At 37.5% G+C, this 14,827-nt stretch overlaps 1 protein-coding gene and 1 long non-coding RNA gene across 4 annotated transcripts in view; one reads left to right on the top strand and one right to left on the bottom strand.

Moving 5' to 3' along the window:
* LOC146461350 (uncharacterized) overlaps nt 1-2,538 on the top strand; it is a 33,229-nt gene extending 30,691 nt beyond the window's left edge. For all 3 annotated transcript variants that reach the window (XR_014857425.1, XR_014857426.1, XR_014857424.1), the window contains exon 4: nt 1,303-2,538. This is a non-coding gene — a long non-coding RNA (uncharacterized LOC146461350). The remainder of the gene's footprint in view (nt 1-1,302) is intronic.
* The window catches only part of LOC146461344 (uncharacterized), a 227,734-nt gene that overhangs the window by 87,560 nt on the left and 125,347 nt on the right, over nt 1-14,827 (bottom strand). The window lies entirely within an intron of this gene.

The raw sequence follows: 14,827 nt of genomic DNA, 5'->3' as shown, positions 1-14,827 counted from the left end.
CATCAACAAAATCGCTAAGCGGCCATTTTGAAAATTAGTTCTCCCGCTATAATCACCTCGGGCGAGGAAATTATAGCAGGATATGACACAACCCTTGACCAATCAGCTCAACAGAATCTCTATAATCACCTGAGTAATTATGCTAAAGGAGAGATAATGTTTGGTTGTGTTCTGAAATATTTCAGTCAGTGGTTAAGTTTAGGGCGTGTTTAAAGTATGCACTGCGAATTGGGCGAATGAATTACACAAGTCCAACGCAAAATGCTCGAAACAATTCATCACTCTGCGAATATTTCTCCTACAGAAATAATTCTAGTCTCTAAGTAAATGTTAACAAAAGGAGAAAACAAGAAAAACAATGTTTGGTTGTGGTCTGAAATATTTAAGCATTCACTGCGTGTTTACAAATGTGCGTTGCGAATGAATTTGTAATACACATTAAGTCCATTACAAAATGTTCAAAACAATACATAACAGTAAATAGCTCTGTGTATGTTCAAAATTAATTTATCCACGAATATTTGTCGTTTTGTAACGACTTAAGTATTTGTGTTTAGTTTGAAATATGTTAAATATGGAAAATTACCGACAATTGTCTGCAAAATTGTCTTTAATTTCTAAGCGACTTGCGAGTTGCTTACTCACCACATGTTTGTTTTCAACTGACATTTCGCCTGTTTGTTCGCCCTCTCAGTTGCTCTCGGGTTTCAAATTTCCTGAGTAGTCACCTGCTTTCTCGACATATGTCGTTTGTCCAAATGTTCAACGAATACAGCAATAAGTTTTCTTCAAAATTCTCGTTTGTTTCTGAAAGAAGTTGGCCATCCCACTTCCCGCCAAAAAGCCGGGTTGCAGCACAGGGTTTGAGTGTCTCATTTCACATTGGATCACATAAGGGAGAGTACGTACGTATGTACAGTCGGTCTGTCGGAAGGAAGTGACGTCATAACCAAATTTCTGCTGATAAAAAGACTTTGAAAATAGAACGGTGTAGGTAAAAATGATAAACTTTCGTTGACGAAAGAAGAAAACAAACAAAGGGAAAAGTCAAGTTCAGTGAACTACACTTACAGTACTAGTAAGTCAAACCAACTTGTTGTCACATGACGTTTTAGTAGAAGATATGAAGTTTGGTGATTTTTTATTCGATGTTTGCAATGTTAATAGATTTTGAAATCAGCGGGCGTCGTAAATAAAAGAAATTTGTCGCCAGCAATCCTGCATCTGATCCAATACTACACAGGGCAAACTCAATAAATAAATAAGAGCTAATTAGCATATCGTTTAATTTTAATCTTCCAGATTGCAGTAATCACTGCCTTGCCTGTGGATGGAGACACATACCAGATGAGAATAAATTTGACTACAACGGGACACGATTGACGCCCGACTGCCTCAAGTGCCTTCCAACAAATGCTACAATACTGTACGATTTCTCTTTTCTTGTCGAATGAACATCTTCTTATTGGCTGTTAAAAATTAATTTTGTATGTAAAATGAATCTATTTAAAGTTCTCCTGAGAAAATTTTAACTGCACTCAACAAATTTCAGGACTTAAATTCTTCAATTCTAACCTTGATCACCAAATTGCTTTTATATATATAGCCTTAATTTCCCATGGAGGCTCTATTGATATAAAATGACTTATGCTATTTGAGAAACGTCGTTTTTATGTGAGAATTTGGCTTAATCTTGAACAGGATTTTACGTGAGACTGGGATCAAGGATTTACCTCTGGGAACTTTCCGTCATATGGCAGCCCTTAAATTTCTGTAAGTTGGTTTAAAAATGGGGGGTGCTTACCATTAACCAAAAATTTTGAATTTTCGGAAATTTCGGTCTCGAATGGAACGGGCTTATATTCGGTCATCACATGGTCAGTTTTATGCCTCAGGCTTCTTGACACCGTTTATCGTACGTGTTCAAACAGTCCGACTGGAAACTTTTGAATGGAACACGAGAATTTTCGAAAATACCGAAATTTCCACTTTTCGGAAACACTGAAAAGGTTGTCCTAAATTTTTGAAAATCTTTTCCGGAAAAGACCCTGTTCCATTCGATTCCCACCCGAAATTTTCGAAAATTTCGTCCAATGGAAAGTGCCCGGGATCACATGGGATATTGTAGTCATCTGTTAGAATAACTTACCAACTAAATTAATACTCTAACTAGAACAAAGACTCGTAGCTATGTACGCAACTTAAGCAGTTGCAAAAAGAAAGCCTGAATTAAATACTACACGGGTAGGTAAAAATAAATAAACAATTAAATAAATAAATAAAATGATAATAAAAAGGCGGCTCGACATCATTCATTGGTTACCTCTTTGCTAAATATACAAACAAGTTTTAGTTTTGCCAGACAAGGTGGAATGTTAATTAAGTTGTTTAAAGATCAGCCCTGACTGAATGAACTGCACTGATTTTAAACTCAAGTCATATACTCGCATTCTTGAAACGTATTGTTAGACCTTGTGACTGATCAAAGTAACAGTTAATTTGAAGACGTGTTGACATTTTCCAAAGAATAAAGGCAGATCAAGAATGGTGAAATCACGGAATACAACACTCAAAACTTTACTCGTAAAGCTTAAAAATGCAGGAGGTGATTGTCCTAGCATTTAGAGGCATAAATTTGTGAATTGGTACAGCTGAGTGCAAAAACGTAGGATGACCGCTGTTAGACGTATGGCGGTACTTCTAGGATATTGATCAAACAAAGTGGCGAGGACTATATTTGTCATTCACTGATGGATGGAAAATTAGATTATGTTCCTTTTGGGTGTTTTAGCAATTTCCGACGATAATGGCAGTCATTTTCTTATGACAGGTTTTCAGCCATTTTCGTCTTACCACGAAGAAACTGCTAAAGCACGCTGGTGAAGATTTTTTACTTTTTTTTTTTTTTTTTTTTTTGCCATTGCCCGTCTACTCTTACCTAAATGGCTTCCCCCGACCATGTGTGAACCGTTAAACCTTCAATTTACCAACAGAGATTAGAAAAATAACACCTTTCCCATCTCCTCTTTTTTATGACGAAGCTTTGAAGGGAAATCTACAGCAATTCAGAAATCGAGTCCTCAATTTGATCACAAAGTGAAAAAATGTTATCTTCTCTAGTTTTCAGACAATCCGTCAAAACTTGAAAAAAAAATAGTTTTAAGAATTGTAAGAAACGATTCAGAAATATATGAGACAAGAAATATAAGTGATAGAAACCTACGTTTCCTTGCATCTTACACCATTATCAAGGTTACATAATTAATGATAAAGGTCGGTTTGTGAATAGCTCCATGTAATTAGCTTGGCACTTTTCTATGCAAATTCGCTCTCAACTTAGCCTATTCACAAACCGCCTTTTTTTATTATTAATTATGTAATCTTGATAATTGCGCAAGATGAACTATACTTCTTGTCTCAAGTTTAAAGAATAATCTGAAAAAAAGATAATAAACCTTCTTGCTAATTTTAATTTTAAATTGGCATTTTAAACAATAAAAAATTCGATCAAAAGTTGATTGGCGGAAAATTACAAGCATCATTTTACAAATTAAACACTCATGAAGGATCGAACCTATCAATAGAAGTATCAAGGCTGTAAATTAAAAAAATCAAAGTGTTTTTTTTTTTATTTTTGTATTTATAAAAAGGAACAATAATATTCTAAGAAACCACACAACATGTTTCGACAGAAACTTCTGTCATCTTCAGTTTAAATTACAAAGCACAGAGTTGAATATATAGGGTAAACCAAAATGGTATTGGAATCAAAATTAAAGGGAGCATAAAACTGGAAGTGGTACAACGCTACTTGGCAAGAACTAAGATGGCTTTTACCCTCCTTTCAGCCTGAAGATGAAAGCGTGCAAACCTTTCGGAACTCAGTGATGCTTGCCACAAAGCCTACCTGTTTTCTTGAGTATCCATTTGATATATAGGAAAGGACTTTAAAATCTGCTGAATCTGCTAAAGTTTGCATTGACCAGTTTGGTTTTGTTGTAACCACATCCAGTCAGTCTGATCTGTTTGAGATTGCACGATGTCACGCTACGCTATTGATCTCATCAATTTCCAACGGCCGCCTATATCCATTTGATTTAAGCAATCGTGCATAATACTCTATACAAATCAAAATTCTGCACCTTTCGATCCAAATTTGTGCTAAACTGAGTTACACAAATGAACTTCACTTACATTGTGTGGTGTTTCATTCGATAGTATTTAACGTTTGGAGTCGGTACCGCTGATGCTCCAAACCAAAAAAAAAAGAGTGGAAAAGTAAGAGAGTTTAAAGAGAACATGGGCGCTATCCTATGGGCTACCTTGTGTGCTTCCTATCAGTACAACAAGTATTCTTCTCAAACTCATTAATAATTCATCAAAAGAAAACAAAGAAAATCACTACCGTGACCGTGGTTTGGATATGTGATCCTAATTACCATAAACGTTTGCCAACTTTAGCCTTGAATTTCTCTAAGAATTATTGATCATTTGAGAAGCCATATCAAACACTCGAAAGTGTGTTTATTCAGACATCCAAACACCTCAAAGTCGTTTAAAAAAAACTCGGCTGCGACTCGTTTTTCAACCTACTTCTCAGTGTTTGAACGCTTTCTCATGTTTGATATATTACATCAAGTATATGATGACAAAAATACATGCAGTCAATAGGTGTTATCAAGCGCTCAATATATACGGGTACTTATTCGTGGAAAAGTGATTATGTAATGGATAATTACTGAGGCACATGGCATTATGAGAAATATTGCAGGGCCGAAACTGACTGCAATATTTCTCATAATGACATGTGCCGAAGTAGCTATTTATTATAATTATTCTATTGTTGTGTGTCTGTGTTGGATCTTCGATTTTAGTCGCCCGTACGTGCGAGTTTAGTCTTAGTTATGTGTGATAATTGTGGTGGTCATTGCTATTGTTACTTGTTTGTGATGAATATATCTTCGATTTTAATGGTGCCGAGGGTTGTTATTGTAGCTCGTTATTACAGTTGCTCAAAACAATTTTAACGATGGAATTAATTCGTGCAAGGTGTGTAACACTGCAAATTTGCATACTTTATAAGCCAGAGAATTAGCGTTTAGTCCTGAAAAAAATTTAAAAAAATTTCTGTTAGATAGTCTACCTTATGCGTCTCGTTTTTATACCAGATGGCTTTCACGTCTCAGACGTTGAATGCGTCCAGACGACTTTAACGTCTCTAGCATAAAAACGGCCAATAAGACGAGGACGAAGGTCAAGATGGCCTTTCCGCTACCGTTCTGCGCGCACGATTCGAAGGGGACGTTTCAGCGAATGATTATTGAGTACTTGGATATATTTTGCCGACATGAAAAGGCGAAGAATTTCGTAGTTTGCTGGAAATTGTCTCTCCAAACTCGATTTTGTTCGAAATGAGAATGCGAGAGAGCACACATGCTGCGAGCGGAAATTGCACATGCCCGTCAAAAACTCACTTTTGATGGAAGCAATAGGTTTCAAAGGTCAGATCGAGTGCGTTAACTCACAAAGCATGATTAATTTTCTGCGATGACCAACGGGATGGCCCTCATGCAAGATCCTAATTTGAGGTTGACAGACTCGGCTAAGCGACTCCTGCTGTGTGTCTGTTGTGTTGATAAACGCCTTCAGTAGTTTTGCTTTCTTGTATAAGAGGTTCTTCCGTTTTGATCAAAATGTGGTGTGACCGCTCGTGATCATGAGGGGAAATGCTCAAACATACAGAATGGAGGTTTTCTTAAAGTTCGTTACGATTAGCAGGATCTTTGTTTATCGCAGATATGAGAATGTTATATGTAATATATCCACACACAGCTGATCATCGTTGTCTTTCGCTTTCGAGAACTATGGCTTGAATCTTTCCTGTCAATTCGGGCAAACCGAATCTACTTCTGCCGTAAAGTTTCGTCTCTCGGGAAGTAATGTATACTTATTCCCGGCATGCCAGTTTTTTTCGAGCAGTTTGTCATCTTGGAGTTGCCAGCCGCACAATAAGTCGTCGAGATCGAAGAAACTCCCTTCGCCGCCATGACACTCGTGTGTTCCAAAGTATTTCCTACGTCACAACCTTGTAATACGATCGTTTTGGCCGCGCGCAACATGGAGACACTTTCCAGCGCTAAATTCGAACCTTTTAGGGATCATAATTGCGGATTGAGAAGGTTTTGTTCAGTAAAACCCACATATTCAGACCAAGAAATTCATAAACTAACAAACCGTACCAAATTTTTTTTTTTACTTTATAGGCTCTTTAAGGGGTAACAAATTGTTCAGCTCAAGCCCTCAAAACAGAATTCTTGTACCTTTTTGGGGTTCTTTGCAAAATGTCCGACGATCACTCCCATCACTTTTATATGGGATTCCACCCACCTCCCCTCTGCTGGGCTTTTGAAAATCGCTCAAAAAAAAAAAGCTCAAATTGCCCCTAGAGGATAAACTTGCCCATTTCAATAAAAACAAATATGAATTTGTTTTCCATAATGGTGTATTCATTGGGTTAATGATCTCCGTTTGTGACTCAACTGGTAGATGCAACATTATACAGTACCGACAATCATGCCCGATACAGGAATTGAATTCGAAAAAATGTGTGCTCAAACAAATGTGAGGGGTTGGAGGACTCTTTTCTAAATGCCAAAGGCCTGCTTGCTACACGTTTTAACATAAACCCTAAATAAATGGTACAGGAATATTATTTCGCTGGCATGACTCCAATTCTCTTACACCCCAAGAAGTGGTCTTCCCAGGTTATTAACACATGTGTTTGAAAGCAGAAATCAATTAAAACGATGGATTCAAACTGTGCTGAGGCTTATGTCATTTGCAGTTATTGAGGGTGGAAAGGAAAACATGAACAGATTTAGGCAAATCTTTTCCTACACGAACTTTTTATTGGAATATTTTGGAGAACACAAATAAAAAAAGTGAGCTTTTCTCTTCTAATAGGACTACAATATTTTTTTCCAACTAGGCCCTTAATAAAAATCAAAGGTCATTGTCTTTTATCAAGAATTGATAAAATTAAGTTTAAGTGGACACTGTCAGAATGTTACAATCATCCACTATGAATCACTTACTTAATGGAAAACTAATCAGGTGCCATCGAACAGTACATAAATGTAAAAAAGGATAACTCATAATTCATTTGCCCATTGCAATTAAACAAAATAGATACAGTTCAGGTATCAAGTTGCGCAAACTTATTCGTTGCACTTTAAAAAATTAATTGTTAACCATATCCCGATACAACGATATTTTTGGCTGCTTTTCTGCCAAATCATTAAATCGGGAGTCGGTTTACAATGATATCCCGATTTAATGATATGATTTTACTGTCCCCTTGCCATATTGTAAAATTGGGGTTCAAAGTATAACATAAATTTAGATTTCTTGGGTAACTGGGTGAAACTAAATTATTGACATTAGAATTATGATGTATCGTTTGGTGATTTTAGGATTAAGGCTGTACATTTAAGTGACCCAATCTTTTTCCATAGGGATTTGTCAAGGAACAAAATTCAAACGTTGTCTCAGGAGATATTTTCAAGTCTGACATCGTTGAATACGCTGTAAGCTGTTAGATATAATTTGTTTGTAATCGTAACACTAGAAAAGTCTTTTACAGCCACCTTAGTTGAAAGAAACATAGCAGACACGTTGGGCCGTAGCACAGAAAAACGTTCAGTCGGCTATGAGAATAGTATGATGATTTGCAGAAAAGCTTGGTCCATGGGTAAGGCGGTAAACTAATCAGTGGTCATTACTGTAAACATATGTTCTAGGTTATGGTAATTCCTAATACAATAATAAGTTTTCTCTCATATATTAATTGATATAATGGTTAATAACTTGACGAACTTCTTGTTTAAGCGATATGAGTCTGAGAATCTGCATGGTACCATATTTTAAGCCGCTTTTTTTTTTTCTGGGAAAATTATTTGTTGAAACTAGATGAATCGTTGTGTTTACGAAAAGAAGGTCACATAACGAACTGTTTCAAATGGCCTATAGATAGCCTGTTATGTCGTCTAAAAGATGATGTTAATATTACTGGATACATATGCAAATGGCGCTACCGGGGGCTAGTGAAGTAATCCATCATGGCGGACTTTTTTAGATTTTTCACTTTTTCCACTATAATTTTTTTCCAGAAAATTTAAAGTTTTACTCAGAAAATAAACTTTCGACAGCTCAGCATTAAAATAATGCATTAATGCATCATTGAATTGCTCTACAACTACTTCCGGCTCTGAAAGCTTTAAATATTACATTTTAATACATTTAAAACCACACTTCACTTGTCATTTAATATCTGCTATATCTATAAGCCGATTTTTACCAAATTCACAGCAAATATCTAAACAAAAATCTTCTTGATAAAATAAAAAAAAAAACCAACAGGGGGAGGGAAGTGGCATTCACACCCACCTCAACACCCCCCCCCCCCCCCCTCCTTTAAGTCCGAGGGTTAAGTGGAAAACTGATGGGGAAAGGTGCAAAGTCTAAATTACATACCCGGACGATTAAGTATGCTTAAAGTGTGCTCTCGATGATCGGTGTGATATATTGACGGAATTGGTTACACTTGACGTTTCTACGTGGTCCGCTTTATTGAAGACCCTTTATTGAGTTACGTTTTAATAGACGTAACTCGGAAATATTTATGCAATAAAGTGTTTAACTCGCCGACTGATTTGCCTATTAAGGAAAGGTAAATATGTTGGTAGTCTATTACTTAAGATACCGTTATTTAGGTAACAGAAACCAATTTACAGCATGTTATCGTTATCACTTCCAGTTTTGAATGGATTAATTCTTGAAACTTCACATATTAGGAGAATAGGATGTGAGCTAAAATAAAGTACATGCGATTTTTGTTTTGGTTGGTTTACATTTACTTCCCGAGATTTTCGCCAGGCATGTACCAAAATAACCAATCTTTCAATATCTCAGAGATGGTGAACGTTTTGGGAAATTACAGACAATGTTTCTAAGACACATACATCAGCAATTTTCAAAAGTTTCGTCAGCATCGATTTTGGACAAATTTTCGAGGAGCTGGAACTCCCAGTATGAGGATGGGTCGCTTTTTAAAAATGTTTTAAAAACTGGAATTGCCTGAAAAGTAGCGAAAAGGACGTTGCTCTCACCGATATTTCTTTATTTAAAACAGCTAAACACAATTCCAAATAATTAAATGTTTTGACCAAAATTGGCCAGTTATCCACAGGTAGACTGACAGAGCACCCGATATTTTCATATGCATGTCATTCACACCTTCCTTTCGTAAAGCTTTTTAAAATAGGAAAAATGTTGCCTTTTAAACGAGCGTTTGACACCAAATATTTAAGAAAAATTTTTCATGGTGCTGGTCAACACATGGTGTCTTAATTGTCTTAAATGAAAACTTTGTCAAATACTTATGCCAAGTGACCCTAGAGTTCTAATTTGACAAGTTTTGATGTTAGCACTTGTTTTTATGAAGCTGCAGGTGTTATCTTTACTTGTAGGTCATTTAATCACAACGGACCTGGAGACTCCTCTAAATCTTTTTCTCCCAATCCAAAATTTAAAGAAATTAATCGTCGATTTTGAGATCATTTTAACTGAGCTAATTTGCAACCTTTTGCTTCAAAATTTGACTATTATTTTACCAGGTTGCTTAGCCGTACTGAGAACTTTAGCCCATTATTAATCATTGTCTTTCGAAATCTTTGCTCAGGGTCATATAATCAAGAAAAACATAAAACGAAAACAGAAATGGGTACATTCTTGATCGAGACATAAAACTTTTTTTTTTCAGTCTTAAATATCAATGTGGCTTCTGTTTGTAGGACTGTAAAATTAAATCTGTGTTGTTTGTATTAATGCAAAACGTTAACCATCAGCTGAAAAATGGTGACGACGAAAAATGGTTTTCTGTGGGTGAGCTGGTAGCGTAATTCTGATTATCGTTTAATGAATACAAGAATTACAAAAAAAAAAAAAGAGAAGAAGAACTGGAAACCACAAGTTCTGATGTTGCTACACAATAATGTTTCAGCTTTAAATTTCAATTGTTTAACATAATTGTCACGTTTTATTATCGTACGGCATGTTTTGATAGTTTTCTCCTTCTCTTGAGTGGTCTGAAATACTAAAAGAAGCTAATTACTTTGCAGGGATTTGTCTGGAAATGGTTTAAGCAATCTTTCTTCAGGAATCTTTTCCACCTTAAGGAAACTAAAGTACATGTAAGTGTGCCACCGTTAATTTGCTTTGTGGCTTTTCTGTCTTTTTCTTCTTCTTCTTCTCGTTAAGTTTACATCTAACGATTTCAACAATGTACAAAAGCGGATTCTCACGCCAGATTAAAACGTATTCATCATTATCTTTTTCTTTATTGTTCGGAAGTACTTTAAGTTCATCTTTGTCTTAAAAGCTGGCTTAACGCAGCGTTGTTTGTATATTTTGCCGCATTAGGAAAGAGAGGACGTGAATGTCATCGGCAAGATAATTGACATAACTGTTTCCTCGAAATGCTACTGGCGCCGTTTTAGCTATTCCTTTTGGCCGTCAAGTTAAAGTTCACTCCCTTATCATAAAATTATTAAGGAAGGAATGCCTCCAAGTGTCCATTTACCTGTCTTTTGAGGCAGTTGCCAGTTGCATGTTTGATCATATTCAACCAGATTTCGTCAATATTCCGGCATATATTGTAAGTCTGGTTCAATCGGTGACGACATTAAATCATGCCATAGTCACGTGATCCAAATCAGAAAATGGAGCAACGTTCATAGTAATGTGTCTTTTTTTAAGAATTTCCTGTATCATACTGTTTCATTGGCAGGATTTTCTGATTGCAGAATTTTGCAAAGTGAGTCTGTCGTGTTTAAGGTTTTGTTTCCAACAAAAGTGAAGATAGTGGAAGAATTTGTAACACAATCTTGCTTCTTGGCAATCACTGTTTGTATGAAATGAGACTGCATCGTCAAGTGACGCAGAATAAAATATCAGTACTACTGTTTTTCCCCGTTGTTTTAATGGTGTACTACTTACAGTGCATTTTGTGCAATTTATTAGCTATATAGGTATTGTTATATGTAAGGGACATACTAAAGGGACTTTCAATCAAAATATAACAAAGACGCTATTCACAACACCAATAAGAGAAATGCAAATTTACCTCTACAAATTAAAAACTACTCATAGATGAAATACATAATTACGGCTATAGAAACCTTAGATGAGATACAACAGGAAGACGTAAAAACGCGACCTTGAAAACACCATACACACCTAATTCAAACCCGCAACAAGGGAAATTTGTTGCAACAAGACAGAAATTGCACCCAGACCTGGATGGAAATTATGTTATAAGTTCGGAGTTTCTGAAGTTCAAGCTCATAGGTCGTTTCGCGAGGAAACAAGTGGTGGCTAACAAACTTCTCGGGATTTGAAGCCCAGTTTTATACAACAAATAGTACACGCATCCTCTAGGCATAAACGGTATTAACGAAAATGCGCGGAAAATAGAAGTCATTAACCTTATAATAACCAAAGTTATAACTTGTGTTATAAATTAAATCTTGTTTTAGAAAAGCACACAAACTTCAGAAAATTGAACATAGTTATTATCGTGGTGAAATTTGCAGCTGTACAATCCTGGATTAAATATCAACTTTAATGTCACGAGTCTATTTTCAACAACTTCAATATTATAAAACTAACATAGTAAATATAAAAACTTATATTGCGCATATAAAATAGAAATATTTTCATATGCGCATAACAGCAATAAGATCAAATTAATAAATCGGTTAAAAAGCTATCATAAAAATGTTTAAGGAAATCAATGAAAAGCTATCTTAAAAAAGTATGTTTTGAGAGCTTGTTTAAAAGATGTGAGGATCTGAATGTTTCTGATCTCCGCCGGAGGACTATTCCATAGTTTCGGAACAGTCGACTGAAAGGCTCGGTCACCAAGCGTAGGTAGGCACCGCGCTTTGGCTGGTACCAACAGAGTTGCATTCCTGGACCTAAGATTATATCTTGACTGGGGAGCGATAGCAATAAGATCGACCAGATATTGTGATGCAAGTCCATGGAGGCACTTGGATGTTAGCAGCGCAATTTTGAATTCAATTCTGTATTTGATGGGCAACCAGTGAAGATCTTCCAAAATGGGAGTGATATGACAGATGCATGATGGTGGGGCTCCGACTCTATCTCTCGACAAAGCTATTAAAATTTCAAGAACCTATGAACTGTCGAAAGCACAACTGAAATCAATGGAGTCAGGCAGTGGAGTAGTTCATGGCATAATCAAGGGGCAACAGTACCAAAGGAATTCTTCGAGCACACCTTCCAGGGAACGAACCCAGTCATGTGGCAAATGGGACAACATTCATACAAAGGATTCATGTCTAAGCATGGGGGGAACGTGCCTTAAATGCGGGGAAGCAAATCATTTTGCCAGAATGTGCAGGACAAGTAACAAACAGGTACATGAAGTCACTGAGGCCGGCTACTAAGTAAGTGACAGTTTATTTGTTGAAACCATATCGGAAGACAAAAATCACCGAGTCAATTCTTTGTGGAGGTTGAATTCAGCCAGGAAAAAATCAGTTACTTTCAAGCTTGGCACGGTAGCCCAAGTGAATGTGATTCCATTAGAACTGTTACATCAGCTTAAGTGGAACAATCAAGAGAAAACCACACAAATATTGTATGGATATGAGGGAAGCCTCTGAAGATCGAAGAAAGTGTAAATTGCCCTGCAAGTACAAGGAGAAGGGTAAACACTTAGCATTCTACGTAGTATATACCCGTGTCCTGGGAATGTCATCCTGCCTTTCGTCAAAATTGATCAAGTTAATAAAATCTGTAGAAGAAATGAGAAAACTAGAGCAAACCAAAAGTAATGTGCTTAGTGAGTACAGTGACGTATTTAAAGGGTTGGGGACTTTTCCAAGGACACACATGATTCAGCTCAAACCAGATGCACTACCTGTCTTAACCCCTCCTCCACACAGAATCCCAGTAGCACTCGGCGACAAGCTAGAAAAGGGATCAAAAAGAGTGGCAGATCTTGGGTCATAGTCAAAGTAAGCGCACCAACTTGTTGGGTGAAGCCAATTGCAACACCAGGAAAGCAGCGCACAGGTGCCTTTTGAGTATACCTAGAGATCTGAACCCGGTGATTATGCGCAAGCACTACCCTCAGCCAACCCCAGAGGATCTAAGCTACCTGACACGTTCTCGACGCAACCTCGGGCTATTGGCACATAAGGCGAAATGATGAGAGCTTGTTATTGACCACCTTTAATACGCCGTCCGTTTGGACAGTAGCGCTTCACCAGAATGCCGTTCGGAATACACTCAACCCAGGAGGTATTCCAGAAAACAATGGACATCACATTTAAATGTATCCATCACTGATGAAAATAATTTCAAGAAGTTTTAGAGAGTTCGGGAGAGATTGGGATGAAGTGGAATGCGGAAAAGGGAGAAAGCGATAAAGGTTAGCTACTTTGGCCACGTACTATCTGGCAAAGGAGTACAGCCAGACCCAAAGACAATTGCTGCCATTCAGGACATGGAGGCATGGTCAATTAATTAAAAAAGCTCACACCTAATGTGCCGGAAGCTGCTCTTCCCTTGAGAAATCTTCTAAAGGACGACTCTGAGTATTTCTAAGACACGAAGATGTTAATTGCTTCTGCAGGAACCTTGGCCTGTTTCTATACAAGTGAGAGTGTAACACTGGGATTGACGCTTCCGAACATGGCCTGGGTGAAGTACTACTACAGGATAGCAAACCTGTCCCATATGCATCAAAATCCCTCACCCGCACCGAACAAGAATATGCGCATATAGAGAAGGAGATGTGTGCAATTGTGTTCGGAGCCGAGCGATTCCACTAGTATATGTACCGCAAACCTGTAGAAGTCATCACTTATTATAAGCTATAGGAGTCACTTCTAAGGAAGCCTGTATCGGCTGCCCCACCCCTACCTTCAAAGAATAACGCCACGCCTTCAAAAATATGACCTGAACGTCCGCCACAAGGCTAAAAAGGAAATTCTAGTTGGTGATATCCTTTCACGACTGCAACTGAAGGGCACCGACGATACACATGAGGCTATTGTTACCAAAGTCCACACTGTGATGACCAATCTTCCCATCTCACAAACAAACATTTAGAGGGAGCTACAAGCCAAGACGAGGGATGGCGCTGCGCTATAGCAGCTAATTAGAATCATCCAGACTGGATGACGGAATGAAGGAACTACAGAGATGAACTCAAAGTAATAGATAGGCTGGTGTTAAAAGGACAGACAGTAGTCATTCCTACCGCTGCCAGAAGAGAAATGCTGAAACGAATCTATGTGGGACATATGGGAATAGTAAAGTGCAAGAACGAAAAAAGGAAGCAATGTTCTTTCCAAAAATGCACCGTCATATGGAAGACATGGTCTCCAACTGCCCTACCTGCTGACAGTTCCGCATATCCAAAACAAAAGAACCCTTGATGTCACATGTCCCGGAAAACCGGTGGCAAATTGTGGCTGCAGAATGAAAGCCATATTCGCATGATTAGGCATCCCAGGGAAGGTTATATCACATATAACGGGCCCCAATTTGCTGCAGAACAATTTCCCCGTCTTGCTCATGATCGGTGGGAATTCTGGCACGTAACAACGAGTCCACATTACCACAAAGCGAATGAGCTGGTCTGAAGGTCTATTCAAACAGGAAAACGAAGGCGCATACATTTCAGTAGCTAAGGAAGATGGATACACCCAAGTGCTTGTTTGTCACTACGTAA

The sequence above is a fragment of the Pavona decussata genome, unplaced genomic scaffold, assembly GCF_977016875.1.
Source record: "Pavona decussata unplaced genomic scaffold, jaPavDecu1.1 SCAFFOLD_199, whole genome shotgun sequence".
Taxonomy (NCBI): Eukaryota; Metazoa; Cnidaria; class Anthozoa; order Scleractinia; family Agariciidae; genus Pavona; species Pavona decussata.
Note: the sequence above shows the minus strand (reverse complement) of the source record. Positions and strands in the feature narration are given on the sequence as shown.